The sequence below is a fragment of the Gadus chalcogrammus genome, chromosome 6, assembly GCF_026213295.1.
Source record: "Gadus chalcogrammus isolate NIFS_2021 chromosome 6, NIFS_Gcha_1.0, whole genome shotgun sequence".
NCBI classification, from domain to species: Eukaryota; Metazoa; Chordata; class Actinopteri; order Gadiformes; family Gadidae; genus Gadus; species Gadus chalcogrammus.
Genome location: NC_079417.1, coordinates 15,860,289 through 15,884,943, shown reverse-complemented (window position 1 = coordinate 15,884,943; position 24,655 = coordinate 15,860,289).

Sequence of the window (24,655 nt, the reverse complement as noted above, 5' to 3'; positions counted from 1 at the left end):
GGTCCGATAGGGGTCAAGTCTTTTTTTTATTTTAAGTAAAATTTAAAATAGTCTGGCCAATCGTGCCCCCCTAGGCTACAGCCTAAACTAGCCTATGCCTTAATCCCACGTCTGATCCCACTACGCTTTCACATTAGGTTATAAAAGCTTGCATTAAGAACCGAAATAGCCGCCAGGTGAATAAGGCCCATTGAAATACGAGCAATCATAACAAGTAGCTGTACCGTCCGATGAGGACATGTGCATATTAAGAGCTGGTGGTCCCAGCAGGAGAGCGACCTCTGACCAAGGATGACAGACGTTGTGCTTCCCTGTCTGTGGCTCCACCAGCTGGACCGAGGTGAGCAAAGTGTCCACCACACAGCTCCTCTGTGTCCTCCCTGCGCTGCAGCGGTCAAGGGCGCCCTGAACACAGCCGTGAGGACGCTGCCGGTGACACGGCGAGAATGGGAAAAGATCTCCCAATGAGTTCTGAAAGAAAATCCAAACCCTAAAACGAGTTACTAGACATTAAGAGTGATGGAGTGGGTGACAAAGTAGTACTGTGGGCTGGTCCAAATATTGAGGTATAAGCACAGGGTCATAAATAAGTAGGATACGATTTATTTATTTATTTCCGGACAATGCACATTGATAAAAATGTACAGCAGTATAAATAAATGTGCCAGATTGTAGCCCAGGGGCTAATTTCCATCTGTAAATGGAAATAAATAAGTAGGATAAGATATAAATAAGGACTAAAATTGCCTTCAATGGGTTAATTGTTGCTGCCGAATTTGGGTTATTGGGCAACGCCATTCAAATGTTCAAGCATTTAGAATTGATATAGGGAGACAGGGGAATAGTGTTTTTCAATTGTCCCATCATGTTAAGTGGTATTTTAAGTGAGCAACAAAAGACAGCCACACTACTTTCCCACTATGTGGGCTTGGCTCCCTTTAAACAAATAGGATTCTAGGGAGCTGTTGTAAGTGTCACGCTGCGAATGCGAGTCGTAAGGCATGTACCGTATGTTTTTTGGATTAAAAAGCAAACTTTAGTTCCTTATTCCGTTCTGGTAACACTCAAGGGGCCATAAGGAAGAGAGAGAGGGGCGGTCTTCGCTATTGGTGATACAGCTCCACACAGCTGCAGGCTACTGCTTCAAGGTCACAGCAGATCAAGGATCCAGGTTGAAGACTGCATGTATTCGTAAACGGGAAAAAGGCACAATACTTTGGTAAAACTGTCTCTACTCATGAATGGTGTCCGAAGCCAGAGATCCTTGTTAAAACTGTTTGGCTCTATGAATGATGTTATCCAAGGTCGAGGTAAAACTGGATGGATTGCTTAACGATGATGTCAAGATCCATGTTAAAACTGGCTCGACCTATCAATGGGAGCATTGCAGATGTAAATATAATCATGCTGGTTCTATGAATGATTACATCACAGATGTGCACTAAAACAGCCTGGATCAATTAATGAGTTGAGCAGCTGGCGGGCCAGTAAATGGCGCTGTGTCTTTACAGGGGGTTTCACCTCATGAAAACTGACGCTTATTTTATTTAATTTTATTAATATTATATGAATGAGGTAGACCTGATGGCCAAGTTACCATAATAAAAACCAACACAACATCAAAGTCAACAGACGAGGACGACACAAACTACACGACACTATTAATATTTCAATAATTAATTTGAATGCTCTATTTAATAATCATCTGACTGTACTTAAAATGTTTTGCTTGTTATGCTGCCAGTATAACTGTCCATTCTGGCAACCATTGCATTCGTAACAGTCCCTGGAAGGAGGGACTTCGCAACGTGCATTGCTTCAGGGACGAAGGGAGTTTTTCCTAGCCTGTATGGCGGGGCTAGGGATAGCGGCTGTTCTATAATGTAGCTTATGAAGCCCTTTGAGATGTATGTGCAAACTGCAAACACAGATACACTCATACATTCAGTAGAGGAGGATGCATTGTGGCAAAAGAGGTGGCTGAGATTGTCTGAGAGCCAGAAGGTTGTGGTGTCATATCAGTCCTTCTAAAGGACAAATCCCTCCTAAGGCTCTCTCTCTCTCTCTCTCTCTCTCTCTCTCTCTCTCTCTCTCTCTCTCTCTCTCTCTGCTCATTCTCTCTCTCTCTCTCTCTCTCTCTCTCTCTCTCTCTCTCTCTCTCTCTCTCTCTCTAATTCTCTGTCTGTTTGGCATTCTCTCTCTGTCTCTCACCCTCGGTCTCTCTCCAGCAACCTCTCGTAATGTGCTCCCTGGCTGAAGGTGGGAATTTTTTTTTGTTTGAACAGAAGGATCTTCTTCATGAATACGTGAGGCTGGATGAACGTCGGAGGCTGGATGAACACTGGCAGAAGCAATTTATCTCTGGGTGTGGGAGTGAGACCAGGATTCGTTCAGGGTAGTTTTGTGGGTTATAATTCTTTCAGAACTAAAAGTTTACAGCTGGACTCAGCCTCTGCATTGAAACATTTGCAAATCAGTGGAAAAAGAGATGAAAGGGGCGCGGTTTGGCCTTGAGCAAAACAGCTTCCAGCGTCACTTATGACGCTTCTCAAACTGAATTAGATGCTTAAAACAAACACGCTTCCCTTTGTCTCTTCTTAGTCATCACAAGCATGTAGTAGTAGTAGTGGTAGTAGTAGTAGTATAAAAACTGTATTAATAGTAGCAGTAATAGAAGCAGTAGCAGTAATAGCAGTAGTAACAGTAGTAGTAGAAGCAGTAGCAGTAGAAGCAGTAGCAGTAGTAATACTCGTCGAAGCAGTAGTAGCAGTAGTAATGTAGGAGTAGTAGTAGTATAGTAATGCTAGTAGTATTAGTAGAAATGTACTAGTATACTAATAGTGGAACGACCATTTATCTTGGAGAATTAAAACCTTTGTTGTACCAGCGGATTCTCTTATGGCGAGCAAGACCACATTATTAGACTCTTACACATGAAGCGGCTTTAATATTAGGAGTCTGTGTGTGTGTGGCAGCCTTGGTAGACAGTTGTATGTGGTGTGTGTGTGTGGTGTGTGTGTGTGTGTGTGGTGTGTGTGGTGTGTGTGTGTGTGTGGGTGTGTGTGTAGTGTGGTGTGGGTGTGTGTGTGTGTGTGTGTGTGTGTGTGTGTGTGTGTGTGTGTGTGTGTGTTTTGTGGCTGTGTCTGTGTGTGAGGCCTGTTCAGCTTGGAAGAAGGTGTGTTGGTTTGTGTGTGTGTGTGTGTGTGTGTGTGTGTGTGTGTGTGTGTGTGTGTGTGTGGTAGTGTGTGATGTGTGTGTGTGTGTGTGTGTGTGTGTGTGTGTGTGTGTGTGTGTGTTTCCCAGGGTAATTCCATTGTAGTCGTCTGCCCGTTTGGATTACCTTCAGAACCAGGGAGGCAATAAAGCAGGCTAGATTAATGAGAATATGTTGCAAAGTGTGCACCCCCTTGTTCAGGATTCTAACAAAAAAAAAAACGAACCCAAAAAAATTAAATTGTAAGATATAGTAAGGGTTATCTTGACGTTTGGTACAACGTTACACTATAAGGTTTATCTTCATGTATAGTTTAACATTATACTATAAGGGTTCTCTTCACAGACATATTAAGTATTACTAGATTAGTGTCTAGGCAAGTTACAACTCTTGGATACAAATGGATGTTGGAGGTGCGAGAATCTACGAAAATAAGTTTAGTGTAGAGCGCTGCAGTTTTTTGCAAGGCTCTGTCACCTTCTCCGTTGTTCCATAGAGAAATGTATCCAGACATTAACATTTAACACCCCCCCCCCCTCCCCCTCCTGCTGGGGAGATGACAAACGTCCTCTTTCCTTTCTTCTGTGCTTCAGCTGCTGACAGATCAAACAGTGAGTCCCCATCGAGAAGAGTTACACAAGACACACAGTACCCACCACACACTCTACACCAAACGACATTACACCCAGCACACACACAGTCCACACAAACACACACCAACACACACACAACCCACAGCACACACAACACACACACCACCAACACCAGCACAACACACACACACCAATTGGCCCCAGCATGAAAAAACACAGCACACTCACAGACGACACACACGAGTACCAACCCCTTCACACACACACACACATACACACACATCACAACATCGCCAACCATTTACACACACTCACCACACACACACACACACACACCACACACACACACACAACACACACACACTGCTACCCTCCTCCCGCTACAAACAACCAGCCCCACCACATACAACATTATACACCACCAACAACACTGCAATCATTACCACTATTCAAACCACACACACAACACACACACAGCACACACCACACCACACACACACACACACACCACACCAACCCACACAAACACACACACACACGCATACACACAGCAACCCCCCAAAAACACACTTTGCAGGATTCATTGAGCACACACCCAACTGCTACGCTATCTCCACTTCAAAGTATTTTTCTTTCTTGGAGAAAACATCAAAGCAAAGATTTCATGGCCCAGAATGTCCTTCAGTGTCCTATAGTTCCCTGTGAAAAAACAAAAAATGGAACTGTAAGAGAGAGGAAACGGAGAGAGAGAGAGAGAGAGAGAGAGAGAGTCGAGAGCGAGCGAGTACGGGACGCGAGGGAAGTAGGGGAGAGAGCGGAGAGAGAGCTGAGCAGAGGAGCCCCCGCGAGGAGAGCCTGAGAGACGATGAAGTAGAGAGAGAGATAGGCAGAGAGCGAGAGAGCAGGAGATGACGGAGAGAGAGAGAGAGAGAGAGAGAGAGAGAGAGAGAGAGAGAGATGGATGGTGTGTTTATACATTTTTTCTCTGTATTCATGTCAATCACAAAGAAAACAAAATGCAACTAATAGAGAGCGCTAGAGAGGGACTGAAACAGAGACGGACACAATATGACACAATTGCTCCTTATCTGTCTGTCACTCTATCTGTTCATCTATAAATCTGTCTGTCTGTCTGTCTGTCTGTCTGTCTGTCTGTCTGTCTGTCTGTCTGTCTGTCTGTCTGTGGTCCTGCTGTTAACCAGGTTAAGGGACATGTTTTGTCTGTGGTCCTGGTGTTAACCAGGTTAAGGTACATGTTATGTTTGTGGTCCTGGTTGATAACCAGGTTAAGGGCATGCTATCTCTGTTGTCCTGTTTTTTCCAACCAGGTTAAGGGATATGTCATGTCTGTGGTCCTGGTTGTTAAACAGGATAGGGACACGTTGTTATGACTGGTTTGAGTCTGTCTAAAAAGTTTCAGACACATATCCCTCCTTGACACTAAAAGTATAAAACAAATCCATAATATTGTTGTGGTTATCAAACACACAGACACACTCATGGACAGATACCATTCACACAGATGGTTATCAATGATTTGTTACAATTTGTAACAATTGTTCATCTGTCTCCTGTCTCTCTCAATCTCTATATCACCCTATTGTAATATTGTGAAATAAAGAGAAGATAATTTTTTGGGCTTTTCAAATAGTCCGGGTATGAATAAATGTAATTACTGAAAGACTGTCTATTTAAACACCTGCTGACAGTTGTTCCCATAACAATCTTTCTGGAGGTTCCTTAGCGACAGCGGGAGACTTTGGAAGTCGCGGCGTGTGAGTGATGAACGCAGGAGACGCCTGGAGCCTTTATTTGATGAGGTATTCAGAACGCATCAGTGGGGTTATTTCAGGCTCTCTGAGTATATGAACAGGAAGACAAAGAGCAACAATAACGTTGTATGGAAATAGTCTGAAGAGTGTCCGGTTGTAACGCACCAGCTGGCTGTATTTGGCACAGAGTAAGGAACACAATGGAAGTGTCGTTCTTTTGGCAGCGGACGCCCACATAAACATGAAATTGAATTATTTTGAAGCCGGCAGTTGGAAAGGGAAGGTCAGCTTCCCGGCAGAGAATGTCCTGGAAAACACTTCAAGGTTGTTGCGGAAGCATCCAGAAGGAACCTGCAAACAAGGTTTATGTGGTCTAAGTTTGTTTTCTTTTTCATTCATGCATTTGGTTCCTAGTAACCGACATTGATTGACAAAAGGCAGCAAGCGTCCACTGGGGGAAAGAAAAGTCATACCTTTAGAATTCAGTAAACCAGCATGGGCAATTTAGTCTCGCAATGAACATTAAAAAAAAGAAAGTCCATTGTGTGTCTAAATTACAAATTCTGATTTGTAATTTAGACGCACAAAGGATTTTTTGAACTGAATGTTCAATACTGCATTTGTGTTGGATTTCCGATTAAAAATTCAGAAAATCCATTGAGAAATACTCAAAGGAAATCACTATTGTGAACAGTTAGGGTCAGACGTGAACTTGTGAGGAGAGTAATATTCCATGCGTCAGTATGGTTCTCTCATTCAGTTGTTACAACCAGTATTTTGTGTGTGTGTGTGTGTGTGTGTGTGTGTGTGTGTGTGTGTGTGTGTGTGTGTGTGTGTGTGTGTGTGTGTGTGTGTGTGTGTGTGTGTGTGTGTGTGTGTGTGTGTGAGAAATGACATGACATGAGGGCGAGAGACAGACAGTAAGAGAGAGAGGCCAAGGTAAGAATCCACTAAACACAGAAAGACACAGCATAGGTGGGAGTAGAGCTGAGGGGAGAAGACGCCATCACCCAACACCACCAGCTCCACCACCAACTCCAGTATCACCACCACCAACTCCAGCATCACCACCACCACCTCCAGCACCACCAGCACCACCAGCACCACCTCCACCCCCACTACCGGCATGGAGCAAAGAATCTTAATGGACCTCACTGTCAGCTATGGGGATTTTCTATCCACAGCCCACACTGCGGATGGAATATGCTCACACGCACACACACCCCACACCCAAGCAAATACATGCCCACACACGCAGGCACGCAAGCACGCACACACACACACACACACACACACACACACACACACACACACACACACACACACAACACACACACACCACACACACACACACACACACACACACACACACACACACACACACACACACACACACACACACACACACACACACAATCAATAAGGCTGTGTTTGTGTGTGCAGAGTGACACGCACTAACGACATATCGATCGATATCCCATTATCTCTGTTTGATATTTCATCAGGGTTTTTCCGTATGGTTTATCGCACACATCACTGTGAAGTGTATACTGTTAATAAGTCTGCATACATCGGGATCCTTTATGGGGGGTTTTAAGGTTAACTGTTGGCATTGCTTCTGGACAGGGGCACGCTATTATTTTAGCTCCTAGACCACTCATGCAAAGTAAGGCTGTAAAATAGTCACAGGTTTTTCTCGGATGTCATTCTTTAGATCACCTTACCTAAGAAGGATCTCAACCTCAAGACTACATCATTGAGCATTTTGGTCATGCAGTTACAGCGTTGACTGAAAAAATAAGTAGGTGGTGCCATACCTGCGTATACCCTGCACTACACCACTAGGCGTGGCTTGTTTTTGTGAGCTGGATACCTCAAAAAGTTGAGCACGGATTTGACACAGGACATTTTGAACTGTAGACACACTGAAGCATGAACAGGTATATTTTTACATATTCATAAAATAATATTCTGATTACTTTTAATTAATGGTTTTTGCCTCATTGCGATGCAATCTGTGCTGTTCAGTCCATGACTCATTAGTGTCTCGAATGGTACGACGAGGAAATGTCATCAAACATGCAATTATGAGTTTAGGCACGCAATTAAGTGTTTAAGGCCAAACTCATTCATAAGAGCCCATTTCCATAATGACAGTTATGGCACAGCCCGCTGTGTACTCTCTGGAAGGGAAACAACAATTAGTGATGAGCATTGATTGCGGTCAGAGAGTTTGGAGAGTGAGGAAGAGGGATGCTAGTCAGTGAATTAAGCTGATTTAAAGTGAGGGTCAACCATAGAGTTTGCTCCTCATATTGTATGCATCTATTATCATACAGGGGGTACACACACTCACACACAAACACACACTCCATCATGGCTCAAACGTGGCAGTCGACAGGTTTTTCCCCCTGAGGTGCAACCTTTACTTCCTCATCCCATCGTTGGAGGAAGTGGGAATTGACACCAACTTGAATAAGACATCCCTGCACTTTCCCCCATATGCAAGGTTGTCTCGCATCTGGAATGGTCACACCACCTGGTCACTGCCCATAAGTCTGCTCGACCTGGCACCAACAGCCAATCTACTGGACATCTGGTGGGAAACACAGAGTGGGAAGCGCTTTTCTGGCTTATCGCCGTCCTTTCAAACACACACACACATACGCACCCCCACACACAAACACACACAGACAAACACACACACACACACGCATGCACCAACGCACACACACACACACACACACACACGTTTGGCATTCACCAACACATATTTCCACATGCACATAAAGACATATAGACGTACACACATATATACACTAACACACATACATACGTATTAATATTCACATGCACAAACACACACAGATACACACATACACACACGCACACACACAGACACACAAGCACACACACACACATGCACCAACACACACACAAGCAATGAAAGACGCACACACAGACTAGTGAGCTCGTCCCTGGACAAGGACTGGCAGATGATTTATGACATGCCAACACGTAGATACTCCATAAGGCTCACTAGAACACATGTGATGAACCACAGTTGTGTGCAGAACAACACATTCTCACAAATAGAGCCAGTCATATTGTTATTTATTGTTTATTTATTTATTATTTACTCTTTCTGTTATCTCATTTTAACTTTTTAATCAGATGACGACAATCAGATAAATAAATCTGTACAAATGCAATTTAAAAACAATAAGTATCACTATACTGTAAACACTTTAATGTGGGACTCCTTTTAAAACGGTCAGGTTAAGAACATAAACCTCAGCTGGCTTGCCCAACACACGTTCTGTTCCAGGATTGCTCCCGCTAATTTCTCTCTTTCCCAGCAGCGCTGTTGATTTTATAATGCTTATTTGTATGGATTGAGAGAGCTAAGCACAGTAGTACGGCCTCGAGGAGGACACGGCTGGACTAACAACTCAGATCCTTCAAAAAGCAGAGCAACAGCTCAGAGGTGCGGAGGGGAGGAAATGAGACGAGCAGGGAAGTGTTTTCAGGACTTCAAACTTGGCATGCGCTCCTTTACTTCAGCTTGCAGCCGCTGTTAAAGGCCACTAAGGCTGTTACATTAAGCGATACACGTCCACAAACTAGTCAACACAAACTGCTTAGGCGCTCGCAGTGATCGTAAAAAACAATTCTAAGCCACTGTCAAATGTCATTCCCCAATCAGAGCACAGAAAACAGCGCGGCAGAATGCCGGATGGTAATTATTGCTGAACACAGCAGAGGGTTGGGAGAGCCCTCACTGGCCCGCGGGCGGGTGGAGGAGGAAGGGATGGTTGGATGTGGGGGGCCGCCCTCCAGCCTTAATGAAGAGGGGTTCAAGTCAAACACATCAATAATATAGAATAAGATCCGCCGGACCATGCCTTCAAGGCCAAGTATTTTGGGAGGTGAATTAGAGATTCTGTTCCAAATACGTGACTTTTTTCTTTCGAGGAGTTTTGCTGAGAAGTAGGCTGTTATTACGTAACTCACTAAGTAACTGATGGTATTACTAACTATAGTTGTTTCAGGCGATTAATGTAACATTTCAGAATATAACTTGTTAAATAATGTAGAGGGGGGTTTACTTTTGATTGATATGATAGTAAACCATTGTTTAAAGACAAATTTCATGTAGCTCACGTTGGACTTGAAGTCCTGAACTCGCATTGTGTTTGGAGAATCTCGTGTGGGTGAGCAGCAGTATAAGCTATCTCTTCCAACTTTTACACGTTTGTTCTGATGCAAAAAGTCATGGTCAAAGCAACACCAACATTCAATCTACAATCCTTATTGCCATTGATTTGTATTTTGCCTTCTCATTGGCTGCTCCCGCAAAGGCTTCATTTGCTCAACGATTGCAGTAAGTTGCGCGGTATCGAACCTCTTGACATGATCTGACACATGGCCTCCGGCCTGTGATTGACATTCGCTCCATGTAAACGCAGAAGGTCGTGCTGGATATTGACCGTGGGCTGAATCCAGGATCAATCCTGGTCACTTAGCCTTGACAGACTGACACCACCTGGCATGTAGGGAGGGCCGTCAGGTGACTCGTCAATAGATTCACAACACAGAGAAAAACTATTCTGCCCCAGTCTCGCAAGTCGCATCGAGCAGTTGTGTTTTGTCGAGCAGTGCAGTCTATAGATTTCCCATATAGTTGTGTGTGTGTGTTTGTGTGTGTTTGTGTGTGCGGGAGATTATCTTGCTGCAGTGAAAAACTCATGCAAGGGGTCATTTCACTGACTTTAATCAAAGGTCTGTCATTTTGTTTCCATCCGTCACTTACGGCCAGGAGTCAAAAGCAGTCTCATCTGTTTCCACAATCCTCCTCACGTGAGCCTCCCGGGCAGCTCTCCGGCATATGAGAGGAGGAGGAGGAGGGTGAGGGTGAGGACGGTGAAGAGGCTCTCAGTCCTTCCTCCCTGATGATGACGCCCCGCGCCCCCCCCCCCCTACTTTGAATCCCCTAAGAGATGAAAATACACCAACTCTGATGGTGTACTCCCCAGCCGACTGCATAACACAGAGGAAGGAGGGAGGAGGGAGGAGGAAGGCAGGCTGGAGAGCGGTGGCTCGACAAACGGCTCTATCTCTAGGGGTGCGATTCTCACATGTCGACGACCAGTCCAAACCCAAGCAGCGTTTTTAAGGAATGAACCTCGCACTCCGACAGATGGAGGGACACAGCACTGACTGTTCTACCGGAATTCGGCGGAATTCGGCAGAAGACGTGTTTCTGCAATATAACCCAAATAGGATAAAAATAGGCAGCTAAAAAACTGAAATAGGTATATAAGACTAGGAACAGTTAAAAGGAGGGAGGGGAGAGAAAGGAAGGAGATTAGGTTTTGAAAGCGATCTTGAAAAGTTGGGTATGAGGGCCTGCTTGAATAATGGGAGTGTGCTAGCCTGTCGGATGTGGTTGGGGAGGGAGTTCCAGAGGCAGGGTGCGGCAACTGAGAAGGCCCTGTCACCCCAGGTCCGAAGCTTGTTCCTGGGGTTTTTGTGTGCGTTTGCATCCGTAGAACGGAGGCAACGGGTAGAAGTGTGGTGAAGGAGGAGGTCGGAGAGGTAGGGAGGGGCGATGTTATTTATGACTTAATAGGTGGTGAGTGGTATTTTGAAGTGAATCCTAAATTGAACTGGGAGCTAGTGGAGGTTTTGGAGGACAGGGGTGATGTGACCAGGGTGGAGGGGGGAGGTGAGCATGGGAGCAGCGGAGTTCTGGACGTATTGAAGCTAATAGAGGATTTTGTTCGGTGTTTCATAGAGGATGCTGATGCAGTAATCTGGTCTGGAAGTTATGAGGGCATGGATGAGTGTTTCAGGATGTGGCAGAGGACAAGGAGGGCTGGAGGCAGGCAACGTTCCTGAGGTGGCAGAAAGACTTTTTTGTGACCTGGTTGACATGAAGTAGGAACGAAAGGGTGGGGGCAAAGATGATTCCAAGGTTGCGGACCTGGGTGGAGGGGGTGACGACGGAGCCATCGATGTTTAAAGTCAGAAGGTCTGGGGGGAGCGGTAGAGGGAGTTTGGGCCGATGATGAGGATTTCTGATTTAATGCAGTTGAGTTATTGAAAGTTCTGTTGCATCCATGACTTCATGTCTGCAAGGCATGTGGGGAGGATGGATTGGGTGGCTGAGGTGATGGTTTTTGAGAAGAGATAAAGCTGAGCTTCATATATTTTAGCTTTGTCTCACCCACCATGCAACAAAGACCATAAAGGGTCACAGTACCATAGCCCAGGAGGTAGAGCAGGGTCTCAGGAAACAAAACGGTTTCTGATTCAATCCCCGGTTCCTCTTATCTGAGTAGATTGTTGAATATGAGGAACTCATTGTAGAGTGCTGTGAGTGGCCACAGGTTGGAGTGGCACAATGTAGAGTACATGTGCAGTCTATTTAATAATGTTTTGTTACTGTGGAGAGGGCTTGGCACTGGCAGGGGGACTAAGGCAGTGATGGACAGCATGGTGAGCCGCAGTACTGAACTGCTGTTTGTGAGGCGAAAGTACATCCGTCACGGACAGCGATGCTCCCAAAACGGCCAGCAGGAATCAGGCGTGGGAACCGATCCGCACCACTGGGTCTGCATAACTCTGGCCAAACCTGCCGAGCTTCCTCTCTCATTTACTACATTCTTGTTTGTTCTTCTTTCTCTTTTTTTATGTTGCGTTCATCTCAAGAGCTTCTGATCAAATGAGGGCTTAAAATAAAGTATAAATATATAATAAAATCCCTATCCAAAACACGCCTCAGGGCTGCAGTAATTGGAGGTGGTGATGACATTGTGCAGCAATTAAAATTTATAACATGATTTCTGCTCTCGTATTGATTGCGAGGTGCCTTAAATTAAGTGGGTCATTCACTGGACTAATTACATGCTGCTCTTAATGTATGCTGACGTAGCTTTTGGGCTTATCACGCAGTAGCCTTTGGTAGTAGTTTCATCACAAGGGTGTGTGATGTTCCCCTGGCGACGGGAGTGACTTAAGTTTCACCACTAGGGTGTGTGATGTTCCCCTGGCGACGGGAGTGACAGACACAGCAGAGGACTCCGTCAGGAAGACATCAGCGGCTCCGTGACTCTGAAGAACCCTGCACGCCTCGGTGCCTACTCCCCGGTCAGGCTCATGGTCATTTTGCATCCATAGTTTGGACATGTGGGGCACACACACACACACACACACACACACACACACACACACACACACACACACACACACACACACACACACACACACACACACACACACACACACACACACACACACGCACACGCTGTGTGTATGTGAGGGGCAGTGCTAAAGGATGTTCTTACAAAACGACCAACTGCCTGTCAGCATTTAAATCTGTTTCTCAACAAAATTATTTTAATGTCTGTTTTTATTTCTGCTCCTCCTACAATACTTCTGGTGAACTCTTAATTATTATTTTTTAAATGAAAGTAATAAAAGGTTTCAGTTCTCCTCCTAACACCCAGTGAAGCACGTCACACTGCAGCAGAACTAGTCTGCAGTGGAGTAGCCAGTTCAATAAAAATATGCATACTATCTTCTCCACCAGTCGTGTCCGAAGGGTCTGTCTGTCAGTGGGGGTTCGGTCATAGAAGAGAAGGCTCTGGCAGATCTCCTCCCAACCACACATTTCAAGGAACTAACCTCAGGGAACCACAGTATGGATATAGGATTTTCAGCATGAAAGACAGTTCAGCTCTTCAGCTTTTTGCATAGGGAGGAGGGAGCCTAGTGAACTTCAATAAATAGTCCATCCGATACGTTTAACAGTTTTCAGAAAAGTTTCGGAAAATATTAATATACGGTAGACGCTATGTCTTAAAGGTGTTTTTGAATGATCCCCACATGTCAAATAATAATTTGGTATAATGTTTTGGAAAATGCCATGACGATTAGATGAGGTTAGGTGATGAAAAGACTGCCGACTGGTTGCCGAAGTGAGTGTTGATTGTTCTTCTCCACACCAACAGAAAACGTCCAATGCACATGCACAGTTGATGTTATGAATGACAAGCAGATACACGCAGAGTTGTTCCTCTCATTAATTGATTGAACGACAAGCAGAAACACGCAGAGGTTTTATGGAAGCAAGTAGAAGTGACAGAAATAATATCCGGGTTCCATCATTTCACCTCATCCTCCTCATCCTCATCGTCATCCGCTTATCCGGGGTCGGGTCGCGGGGGGAGCAGCTCAAGCAGGGGGCCCCAGACTTCCCTTTCCCGGGCCACATTGACCAGCTCTGACGGGGGGATCCCGAGGCGTTCCCAGGCCAGTGTTGAGATATAATCTCTCCACCTAGTCCTGGGTCTTCCCCGAGGTCTCCTCCCCACTGGACGTGCCTGAAACACCTCCCAAGGAAGGCGCCCAGTGGGCATCCTTACCAGATGCCCGAACCACCTCAGCCGCCCCCGCTGCTCCGATTCTCCGGCCAATCTCACGCTCCATAGTACCCTCACTCGCGAACAAGACCCCGAGGTACTTGAACTCCTTCACTTGGGCTAAGGACTCATTTCCTACCCGGAGTAAGCAATCCACCGGTTTCCTGCTAAGAGTCATGGCCTCAGATTTAGCGGTGCTGATCCTCATCCCCAGCCGCTTCACACTCGGCCGCCAGCCGATCCAGTGAGTGCTGAAGGTCACAGGCCGATGATCCAATGAGGACCACATCATCTGCAAAAAGCAGTGACGAGATCCTCAGACCACCGAACTGCAACCCCTCCCCACCACGACTACGCCTCGATATCCTGTCCATGTATATCACAAACAGGATTGGTGACAAGGCGCAGCCCTGGCGGAGACCAGCACCCACTGAGAACGAAACTGACTGGCTGCCGAGAACACGAACGCAGCTCTCGCTTTGGGAGTACAAAGATTGGGTGGCCCTGAGGATAGACCCCCTTACCCCATACTCCCGCAGCACCTCCCACAGTTTCTCCCGGGGGACCCGGTCATACGCCTTCTCCAGATCCACAAAACACATGTAGACCGGATGGGCATACTCCCAGGCCCCCTCCAGGATCCTTGCGAGAGTGAAGAGCTGGTCCGTAGTTCCACGTCCGCGGCGAAAACCGCATTGTTCCTCTTCAATCTGAGGTTCGACGATCGGCCGAACCCTCCTTTCCAGCACCTTGGAGTAGACTTTACCAGGGAGGCTGAGAAGTGTGATACCCCGGTAATTGGCACACACTCTCTGGTCCCCCTTTTTGAACAGGGGAACCACCACCCCGGTTTGCCACTCCTTTGGCACTGTACCCGACTCCCACGCGATGTTGAATTGGCGTGTCAACCATGACAGCCCCTCAACACCCAGAGCCTTTAGCATTTCTGGCTGGATCTCATCAATCCCTGGGGCTTTGCCACTGCGGAGATGTTTGACTACCTTAGTGACCTCCACCAGGGAAATTGACGACGAAACACCATCAACCTCGAGCTCTGCCTCCAACATAGGGTGTTATTCGGATTCAGGAGTTCCTCAAAGTGTTCCTTCCAAGGTCCGACGACCTCCTCAGTTGAGGTCAACAGAGTCCCATCCTTACTGTACACAGCTTGGATGGTTCCCCGTTTCCCCCTCCTGAGGTGCCGGATAGTCTTCCAGAAACACTTTGGTGCCGACCGAAAGTCCTTCTCCATGGCCTCTCCGAACTTCTCCCACACCCGCTGCTTAGCCTCCGACACGGCAGCCGCTGCAGCCCTTCGAGCCTGTCGGTACCCTGCAACCGAGTCAGGAGTCCTCCAGGATATCATATCCCGGAAGGCCTCCTTCTTCAGTCGGACGGCTTCCCTGACCACCGGTGTCCACCACGGTGTCCGAGGGTTACCGCCCCTTGAGGAGCCTAAGACCCTGAGGCCACAGCTAGCCACCGCAGCTTCAGCAATGGAGGCTTTGAACACCGCCCACTCCGGCTCAATGCCCCCAACCTCCACAGGAATGCCAGAAAAGCTCAGCCGGAGGTGTGAGTTGAAGATACCTAGGACGGGGCCTCCTCCAGACGTTCCCAGTTCACCCGCACTACTCGTTTGGGCTTACCAGGTCTATCCGGAAATTTCCCCCATTCCCTGATCCAACTCACAACCAGATGGTGGTCGGTTGACAGTTCCGCCCCTCTCTTTACCCAGTGTCCAAAACATGCGGCCTCAGATCAGATGACACGATCACGAAATCGATCATCGATCTTCGGCCTAGGGCACTCTGGTACCAGGTACACTTATGAGCAGCCTTATGTTCGAACATTTAGAATAATCCATTGTGGTGTATAACAATTATATAAATATGAAATGCTAAAATCACTTCGCCAATGTCAAGGAGATCCGCAAATAGGTCAAACAAGACTGTTTCTCCTTTATAGGAACTTAATAGATGTGAAGTGTCAATGTTTCTCAAATTGTAGAGTCTGATTATGAGCTGTTTACTGATTTCATATCTTCAGATGTCGTTATTCATTCTGTTTTGCTAAGACTGGAATTTGGTGGATATAATAATGAAGAAATTCATGCGAACGGATTTGTAATTTGGATTCGGCATTTTTTTTTTGATTTCTACACTGCAGCGAATGGAGATGCCTGTTCAGTTGACCATTCATACACACACAGACACACACAAATAGATACCATAGAGACCAAATCCCCTTAATCCAATTTGTAGGGATTTATTTAATCAGATGGTTGTGTATTGAACATTTCATGGCATTCATTTGTAATGTTGCATTTATTGTGTGTTTATCTCCATAACCAACCATGTGTTTCTTTGGATAAATGCTGCCTGTATGCTACTATGGTGTGGGGATGAATGTTCCACTCAATTCGGGGGCATGGATAACAAAACCGTGTGCACAGATGGTGAATCTGAATGCAAGGTCTACAAATACATTCGCACCAATTTACACATCACTTTTTTAACTACCATACGACCCCAAAGAGGCTCTGTATGATTTAGACATAGTTGTTTTGGGGAAACGTATCATGAATATACATTAAAATGTTGAACACTTTACTATAAATGATCATGACACCTCTTCCCTTTCCGTGGATCTATGTGTTTTACAATATGAAGCTATCGCATGTAGGAACGAATAAGCATTAACATTTTTCCCATAAATAAGTTTGTTTTATGTAGTTATCCAAGACTCTTGGATGTATACCCAGTCCACAAGTGTCATAGGAAGCTCATGTGCTCCGACCTTACTTTTCCTGAGCTTGGGGTTTGCTTAACTTTATCCCCTGTCGCTGATGTTATCTCTCTCTCTACAGTGTCTTTTTTTCTGGGTTAGGAAGAGAAAAAGAGAAATGTCTCTTTACATTTCAAAATGGCCCCCATTAAAAAGGCTGTAAACACTCACTCAACAAGGAAGAGAACATGACAAGCTTCTTCTAGCCTAGATTTGAAAACTTTGATGTTGGGAAGATGTCATTAAAAATACAGAGGGGAAATATCTCACTTCCTCTGTTTGTCTGATGTCTCCTAAATATAGTAGCACCAAGGGAGAGGGAGTGAGGCTTAAAGGGGATTATATAGTGGTCACGCTGGGATTCTTCAGCGCAGGTCAATTGGTTATTTTCCATATTGTTTATTAAGCACATATTATGCTTATATGCTAATTGAGAATTGTTTGCTTATCTACCAATTCTCTTGAGGTATTCACAGAGTATCTGTGGATGCTTTTAGAACTACTTTAATATTAATGTAACTAATTAATGTTCTTTTTTTGTGTTCTGAAGACATTGAGAGCCAAACCACTGCCCTTTGATGGAGTTATTACTGAGCACTACCATTGGAGCCGGAAGGGACCACTTAAGGAATAAAGGGAAACCACACACAGTTTTCCCTATATTTCGCTATTATAATCCCCCAAATATGTGTTGTTTTCCCGCCTTTTGTTGCGTCAGAATTAAAACTGCTAAGTTCACTGGTCCCTTTCTGACCAAATCATATAAGTTACATATATACTAAAGTAGGTTTCAAGCTAACCTTTATTTTTTGTTTAAAAGGTATTAAACACAATGTCTCTCATGTCCACATAATTAAAAAGCCTCAAAACTAAAACCTTTTGGATTAATTGTTTTGGATTACTTTATTAAAATTTTTTCCCAGTTGAGCTAAATGGAACCATGATAAAAAAGAAGGGAAAACAATCAAATATTATTTTATAATCAGGAAATAAAACTGTGTTGGTTTCAATATATATCTACAAAGGAGTGCCTACTGAACTAAACTTGAATGGTACAGACTACTCCTACTTTCTACTGTTCTTTGATTGCTTTTTTATACTTTTCCACTTACTTTTTAACTATTACATTTTTCGATTACATCTTTGATAAAAAGAAGAACCTCCTCACTCAGGGAGCTTTCCTTTAACTTGCTGAGTGATCCCTTCTACCTCAACTTGTTGTGCAAAACACGGTTGGTAGTTTGGTTCCCTCTGTCTTTATGACACTAGAACCCATTTTCTAACTGCTACATTTATCTGGTAGTAGGTGTAAAATCAAACCATTATTAGAAAAAGTTATGAAAAAAGTAATTTTAAAAAATGCTTCCAAAAACGTGATCCATAAAATGAAATCCTAGCATTTTAACAAGTGAATGATTTTAAATTCCTACCAGTATTAAAGTAACACATGAGATTTTTTGGGATGTTTTTAAGTTTTATATAGACAGTGGGAACCGAACCACTGAACTTTGCAGTTTTAAATGGTATTCACTACCAGTTGAGCTACATGGGATAATTTAGCAAAAATAAGGAAAACAAATACAGACAGTGTTTGTTTGTTTTTAAATTTGTAATTTAAAATAAAATAAAACGTTTTTAGAATCATACATGATTGAATCAACATGACCAAGAAAAGTAGTTTGGTTCCCACTGTATTTATGAGACTGAAAAGCGTCAACCAAATCTGATATGTTACATAAATGCTAATGTAGGTTTCAACCAACACTACTGTCTCGTGACTGCTTGTTGTTGTCCTAGTTTATAGCCAGTGGTGGACGAAGTACTCAGACCATGTACTTGAGTAAAATTTGAGATACCTAGTGTAAAATATTACTCCAGTAAAAGTGGAAGTACTCGCTTTAAACTTTGACTTGAGTAAAAGTATAAAAAAACTTGGCTTTAAATATACTTAAGTATCAAAAGTAATTTGGTGTAATGTAATTCCAATGTATTGCTATGTCCTTTATGCACTAATTTAAGGTTAAAATAACCCAGACTAACACCACTCTAAATACAATGTTTTCTATTTGTGATATCTGGTACTGATATCATTTGAAATGATCATAATTACCTCTATGTGTTACTTTAGATTGGACGGCGAATTCTTGAAAGAGGAAATCGTAAGCTTCTTTAGCAGACAGAGAATGCGCTACTTCAAATAGTTTACTTAAATATGGCCATGGTGCAGGGGCGGTTCTAGACCAATATTCATGGGGGGGCCAGACTGGAGCCAGTTGTTTAGTTTGAGGGGCACATTGAACCCGGGACGCAAAATATTTAGTTTAGTACTAAGTAACGGCATTCAAAAACACAATAAACAATGATGTTATTTTTCCTGTTACAGCATTTATTTCAGTAGCATAGTATTAAGTGTTTCCTTCAGTTACAGTAATTGTAAATATTATACATTTGAAATGTTTCATTGGTTAAAGCAATTGTCAATATTACAACATTTTTGGTTTCCTTCACTGACATCAAACCTTGTGCGTCAGTGCCACACCATCTCAAGAAATCGACCCCCCGTACGGACGGAGGTAAAAATAAGCCGCTGGGGGGTACGAGCTCAGTTTTACAGGGGCACTGGCCCCTACTGCCCCCCCCCTAGAACCGCCCCTGCCATGGTGGCTCAATTTCAATATCTGGCGCTTCTTCCATTATTGTGTGTTGGCTATAAACGGTAAACGTGACAGCGAAATTCGAAGGCTAAACAGACATACGAGGACAGAAGCAAAGTTGGGTAAAAGTTTGAGTAAAAGTACAAAGTCTCACAAAATAATGATACTCAAGTAAAGCACAGATACGCTAAAAAGTTTCTTAAGTACGGTAACAAACTACTTGTACTTCGTTAATTTCCACCACTGTTTATAGCACTAAATTGTGTGTCAAAAACACTTTGAAAGTTATCTTTGTAGAACCTGGCACCATCATTCAGTATTAAACAACCCTCAGCCTCACATGTTCTGGGTAATAAAAGATAGACCGTACAAAATAAAGTAGCATCGTTTTGAAATTGCCTCATGACTTCAAAGCAGTTGCGCTTTTCAGAACTATCCAACCAAAATCAAACCACTGTGCTTGATTCAGACCACCACAACTCCTCACATCTTAAAATGAAAAGCAAAAAGACTTGCATGGCTTTAAGTTGTGTTATCAGGAGGGGCTTCTTGTCACGGAGGCTCTAACAGCCTCAAGCAGTTTGTCACCAGGACTCATCATTGCACTTCCATCAGCTCCCTCCGAGATCCCTATCCCACAGAAAAAGTGATTTCCTTTAGTTCCACTTCTAATCCCCACCATCCCCACTATCCTCCCCCTTCCCAACAGAAAGTCCCCCAACAACAAGCGGCAACAACTTCAAACAGGCGCAGTCATCTTCTGCAAGGCAGTGGAGGTGGTGGGAGGCCTCAGAACGGGTAGTGCTCTGGTGTTTTCGAAGAGATAATCACAGGCTTGGAACACAGTGAGTCCATTTGGGGCCTTGAGAACAGCTTACGTTGATCCTGCGGTTTCATTCATCCACTTACTTCCAAGGCAATAACCCACTCATTGACTCGAATTCCCTCTCCTTTTCCCAGAACCCAGGGCTATCTTCTCTCAGCGTGACGGAGCCTGGCCGTGAGTGGATGAAGGCCATGTAATATAGAGCGAGCAAGGATGCCAGTAGCCGAAGCAGAAAATTTCTGGTCATGTAATTAGACGTTGGGCTGGTGAACACACAGCATACTGATTGGGGCTCTTTTTCAGAGGCGGTGGACTCTCAGACATCCATTGACGTTATGTCATTTAGTGATGTAAAAGTATTCAGTGAATGCGATTGACTTACTTCATCAAACGACTGTAGTACACACATGCTTCTTACTCAGACTTCATGTGGTGTCCTGGACTTTCTTTGCTTATGGAAGGAAAAATACTCCCTCATCCCCGATACAGACTGGTTCCAGGCCAGTTGTATCCTAGCGTCTCCATGGCTCTCAGTGACATTATTCAGCCAAATGCTGCAGCGACCAATAATAAGCCCAGCGCAGAATGAAATAACCCTTTAGTTGTTTGGAACCCACCACCTGATAACACAAGCTATTCACAGAGCACAGCGTTGTCAACTTCACTGTAGAGATAATTTTATTCATGGATTTAGATTATAGAATATTATGTTTACTTTTCTCCCCGAAAAAGGAATCCTCATTATCAACAAGGAATTGATCCGCTGTAATGTCCAATCTGATTGTATATTTTCACCTTACACTCACACACACACACACACACACACACACACACACACACACACACACACACACACACACACACACACACACACACACACACACACACACACACACACACACACACACACACACACACACACACACACACACACACACACACTTTTGCATCCCCCAACCCACTATTTTCTTTCATGGGCGCCACTTCAGTTAAGCAGCCTGTGTGTAGCTGTAGCTTGTCTCCTTTTATAGTCACTTGTCAAGCCCTTTCTCTTTGGCAGAAAGAGGGGGATAGAGAGGGGTAGAGGGGGAGGGCAGAAGAAAGCAGCATTAGAGGCTCAGCATGTCAAACTGAGTGTCAAACCCTCATCACTCTTACAGCTCAGAGACGGAAGGGCTTCCCAGCTGTCAGGCGGAGCTGCCAATACAAAGCACAAGGGTATAGATGTTATCGAGCATCCTAGTCTTATGCCACTATTTTGTCGCTGTTTGAAATACATTTACATATATACAGCACAGAGACCAGACAGGTGGACCCTGGTGGACCAGACAGGTGGACCCGTACCCAGACACATATACACTCACTGGTACACACACATATATACGCCCGGACAGGCACACACTCCCACACACACACACCACACACACACACACACACCACACACACACACACACACACACACACACACACACACACACACACACCCACACACACACACACACACACACACACACACACACCCACACACACACACACACACACACACACACACACACACACACACACACACACACACACACACACATTTAATTCTTTGACTCGACATTACAAGAGACAAGATTCAAATATTTCAGAGATAAGATAAGTCTTTGTTCAAGGGTACAAAAAACATCTCCTGCGCCACACTGCCAGTCTGCCTATCACTGCTGATATGGAGCAGAACTTTGCTAATTGTTTCGATTTTCTGCTGGAGAGCCCAGCCAGCCTTAACCCACTGAAAACACGGTTGTGGACATGCCCCAAGCTTCCAAAAATAAACACTATTAGCTTGCATTGGTAGCCTAGGTCCCTTAGAATTTCCAGAATGGGCTGGTATTTAAGGATTTTATCGTTGAAAGCCATTTCCATGTACAAATCAATACACAGCCTATCTCAAGTAAGAGCACTTCCCTTCTGTCTCTGTTTAAAAACACAACATCACGGGTATTTGGGATGTTACAAAACACATCAAAAGAGCTGTTAAACCATTCCGGCATGATGCGTGAATGTTTGTACATGGTCACATTTTCTAGAGATACTTCCTTAACATTACTGGAAATTAGATCGACAAGTCGGTCATGGCGTGCAATATACAGTCCTTTGTACATAGTACAGCCATTCACAACATGGGCAACTGATTCAAGTTGATGGCCAGAGTGCATTATACAGTGTGGATGGTGGTGTGCAGGATACCATAATGCCAGATTGTATTTGGTAGGTAGCACCTGCAGCCTAGCTTTGGCAGTGAAACAGAGGATGTCCTCCCCAACAGCAGCATTTTTGTACATGGAGTGGGAAGCAGAGTGGTCGGCAAAGTCTAGGCATGCAAGCTTTCCCTGCATTCTAAGTCCAGTCCAGTGTCGTTTGGTCTCTGTTTGTTTTATGTTGAGAAGGAATCTCCTTGCTGTTGTGTTCTGTAGTATGTGTTGTGCCTCGTTGTGATATACAGTTGCCTCTGCGGTTACAGAAGGGTCGGTGACAACTGCATCAGATGCCTGTGGTGCTGTGTGTGAGTTGTGTTGTGTCCATTCCAGTTTGACTGACATTCTGTTGCACAGGTCATTTAGGTCCGGCCAGTCCGACCGAACTCCAAAGCCTCCAGCTTGTGTGTCCAGTTTCCCGCTGCTTTTCCTCCCAAAGCCAAAGAAGCTGTCCTGGCCTGCTTTGGCCAGAGGGACCTTCCTCTTCCTGAGGTCCAGCATGAGGGAAGCTCTGGCAAGCTCTCTGACAGTAGCGTCATCATTGTTGAGCATGCTGAGGAGCACACACACACACACACACACACACACACACACACACACACACACACACACACACACACACACACACACACACACACACACACACACACACACACACACACACACACACACACACACACACACACACACTCACACACAGGTGGTTAGATCGGCGGGGATAAAAGGTGCGATGACCCCCCCCCCCCTTAGGTCGGGAGCATGTTGTAAGTCGGAGAGAGCCAGTTGCAGTGAAGGATGGTTTTTATCGAGGCTTTTCTATGAACTTAAAGGATTTCCAGAAAGGACGAAACAATTCAGTCCCTGGGAGCAATACAGCACGATAGATCAGGCTGCTTCAGGTTAATGCTGCAAACACACCAGGGAGGGGCTCCATCTTCATATCGCTAGACAGGCGTCTGTGGTGGATACAATACACGATCCATATTCTAAACACGATTTAAAACTTTGTTTAATAATTGGTTCTTCTGAAATAGAGCAACATAAGTATCGATGTATACGTTTGAGATGAGATTCTCATCAAAAATGTATTTCCAACGCGTTGAAGTGGCAGGAAACACATTCATCTGCAATTAATCCACCAGCAGTTGGTGGATAATTTATGCAACCCGGTTATACGGTATTCATTTCTATTAGACGGAATGCCGGGGGGAAATCAGACGTACACGCCTCGCGGTCATTAATCACACCTCTCGCTGGTGGGATCGCTCTGTGAATAAGAGAGAGAGAGAGAGAGAGAGGAGAGAGTGAGAGAGAGAGAGAGAGAGAGAGAGCGAGAGAGAGGAGAGAGCGAGAGAGAGGAGAGAGAGAGAGGAGGAGAGAGAGAGAGAGAGAGAGAGAGAGAGAGAGAGAGATAGAGAGAGAGAGAGAGAGAGGAGAGAGAGAGAGAGGGAGAGAGAGAGAGAGAGAGGAGAGAGAGAGAGAGAGAGAGAGAGAGAGAGAGAGACTGGGGGGGGGGGGGGATAGACTTGTTGGCCTATGTGTCGAGAGTGAGCGGGAGAGCAAAAGAGAGAGTCACTGATATAGAAAGAGTTGTAGGCTTATGTGACCAGAAGAGAGAGAGACAGAGGAGGGAGAGGACACCTACACGCGTTCAGACGGCGTGGTTTGAGCGATAAAGGAGGCTGTTACATATAAGATCTAACACAAGACCTGCAGCCTCCCCAACACACAACACACCGTGCGCGTCTGCGCGGAAGGAGAACTGTTGCGCCCCCGGACTCGACACCAATCCGCGGCCGCGGGGGAGTTTGTTCAGCGCGCCCCAAATATTTAATGACCAAGATAACACATTTTCTATTTCCTTGTTCATCTATAGCCAGCCACTCGCATTGGATTATAGCCTTACTCTAACGCCGCCGGGTCGACTATGGACGCGGTGCGCCAAACGAGCGCACGCATCCAACAAGTGGACGCGCGGAGAGGAACAACACGGTGGAATTAAACCCACGTCGAATGGCTCATAATGCAAGCACGTTTCACGTTGACACGGACCACAACGGAGACGGCAGGGAAAAGCGCGGTGATCGCTTGACATGCTGAGATCGTGTCGGTTGAAACGACGTCCGTAACGTCGAGCTCGACT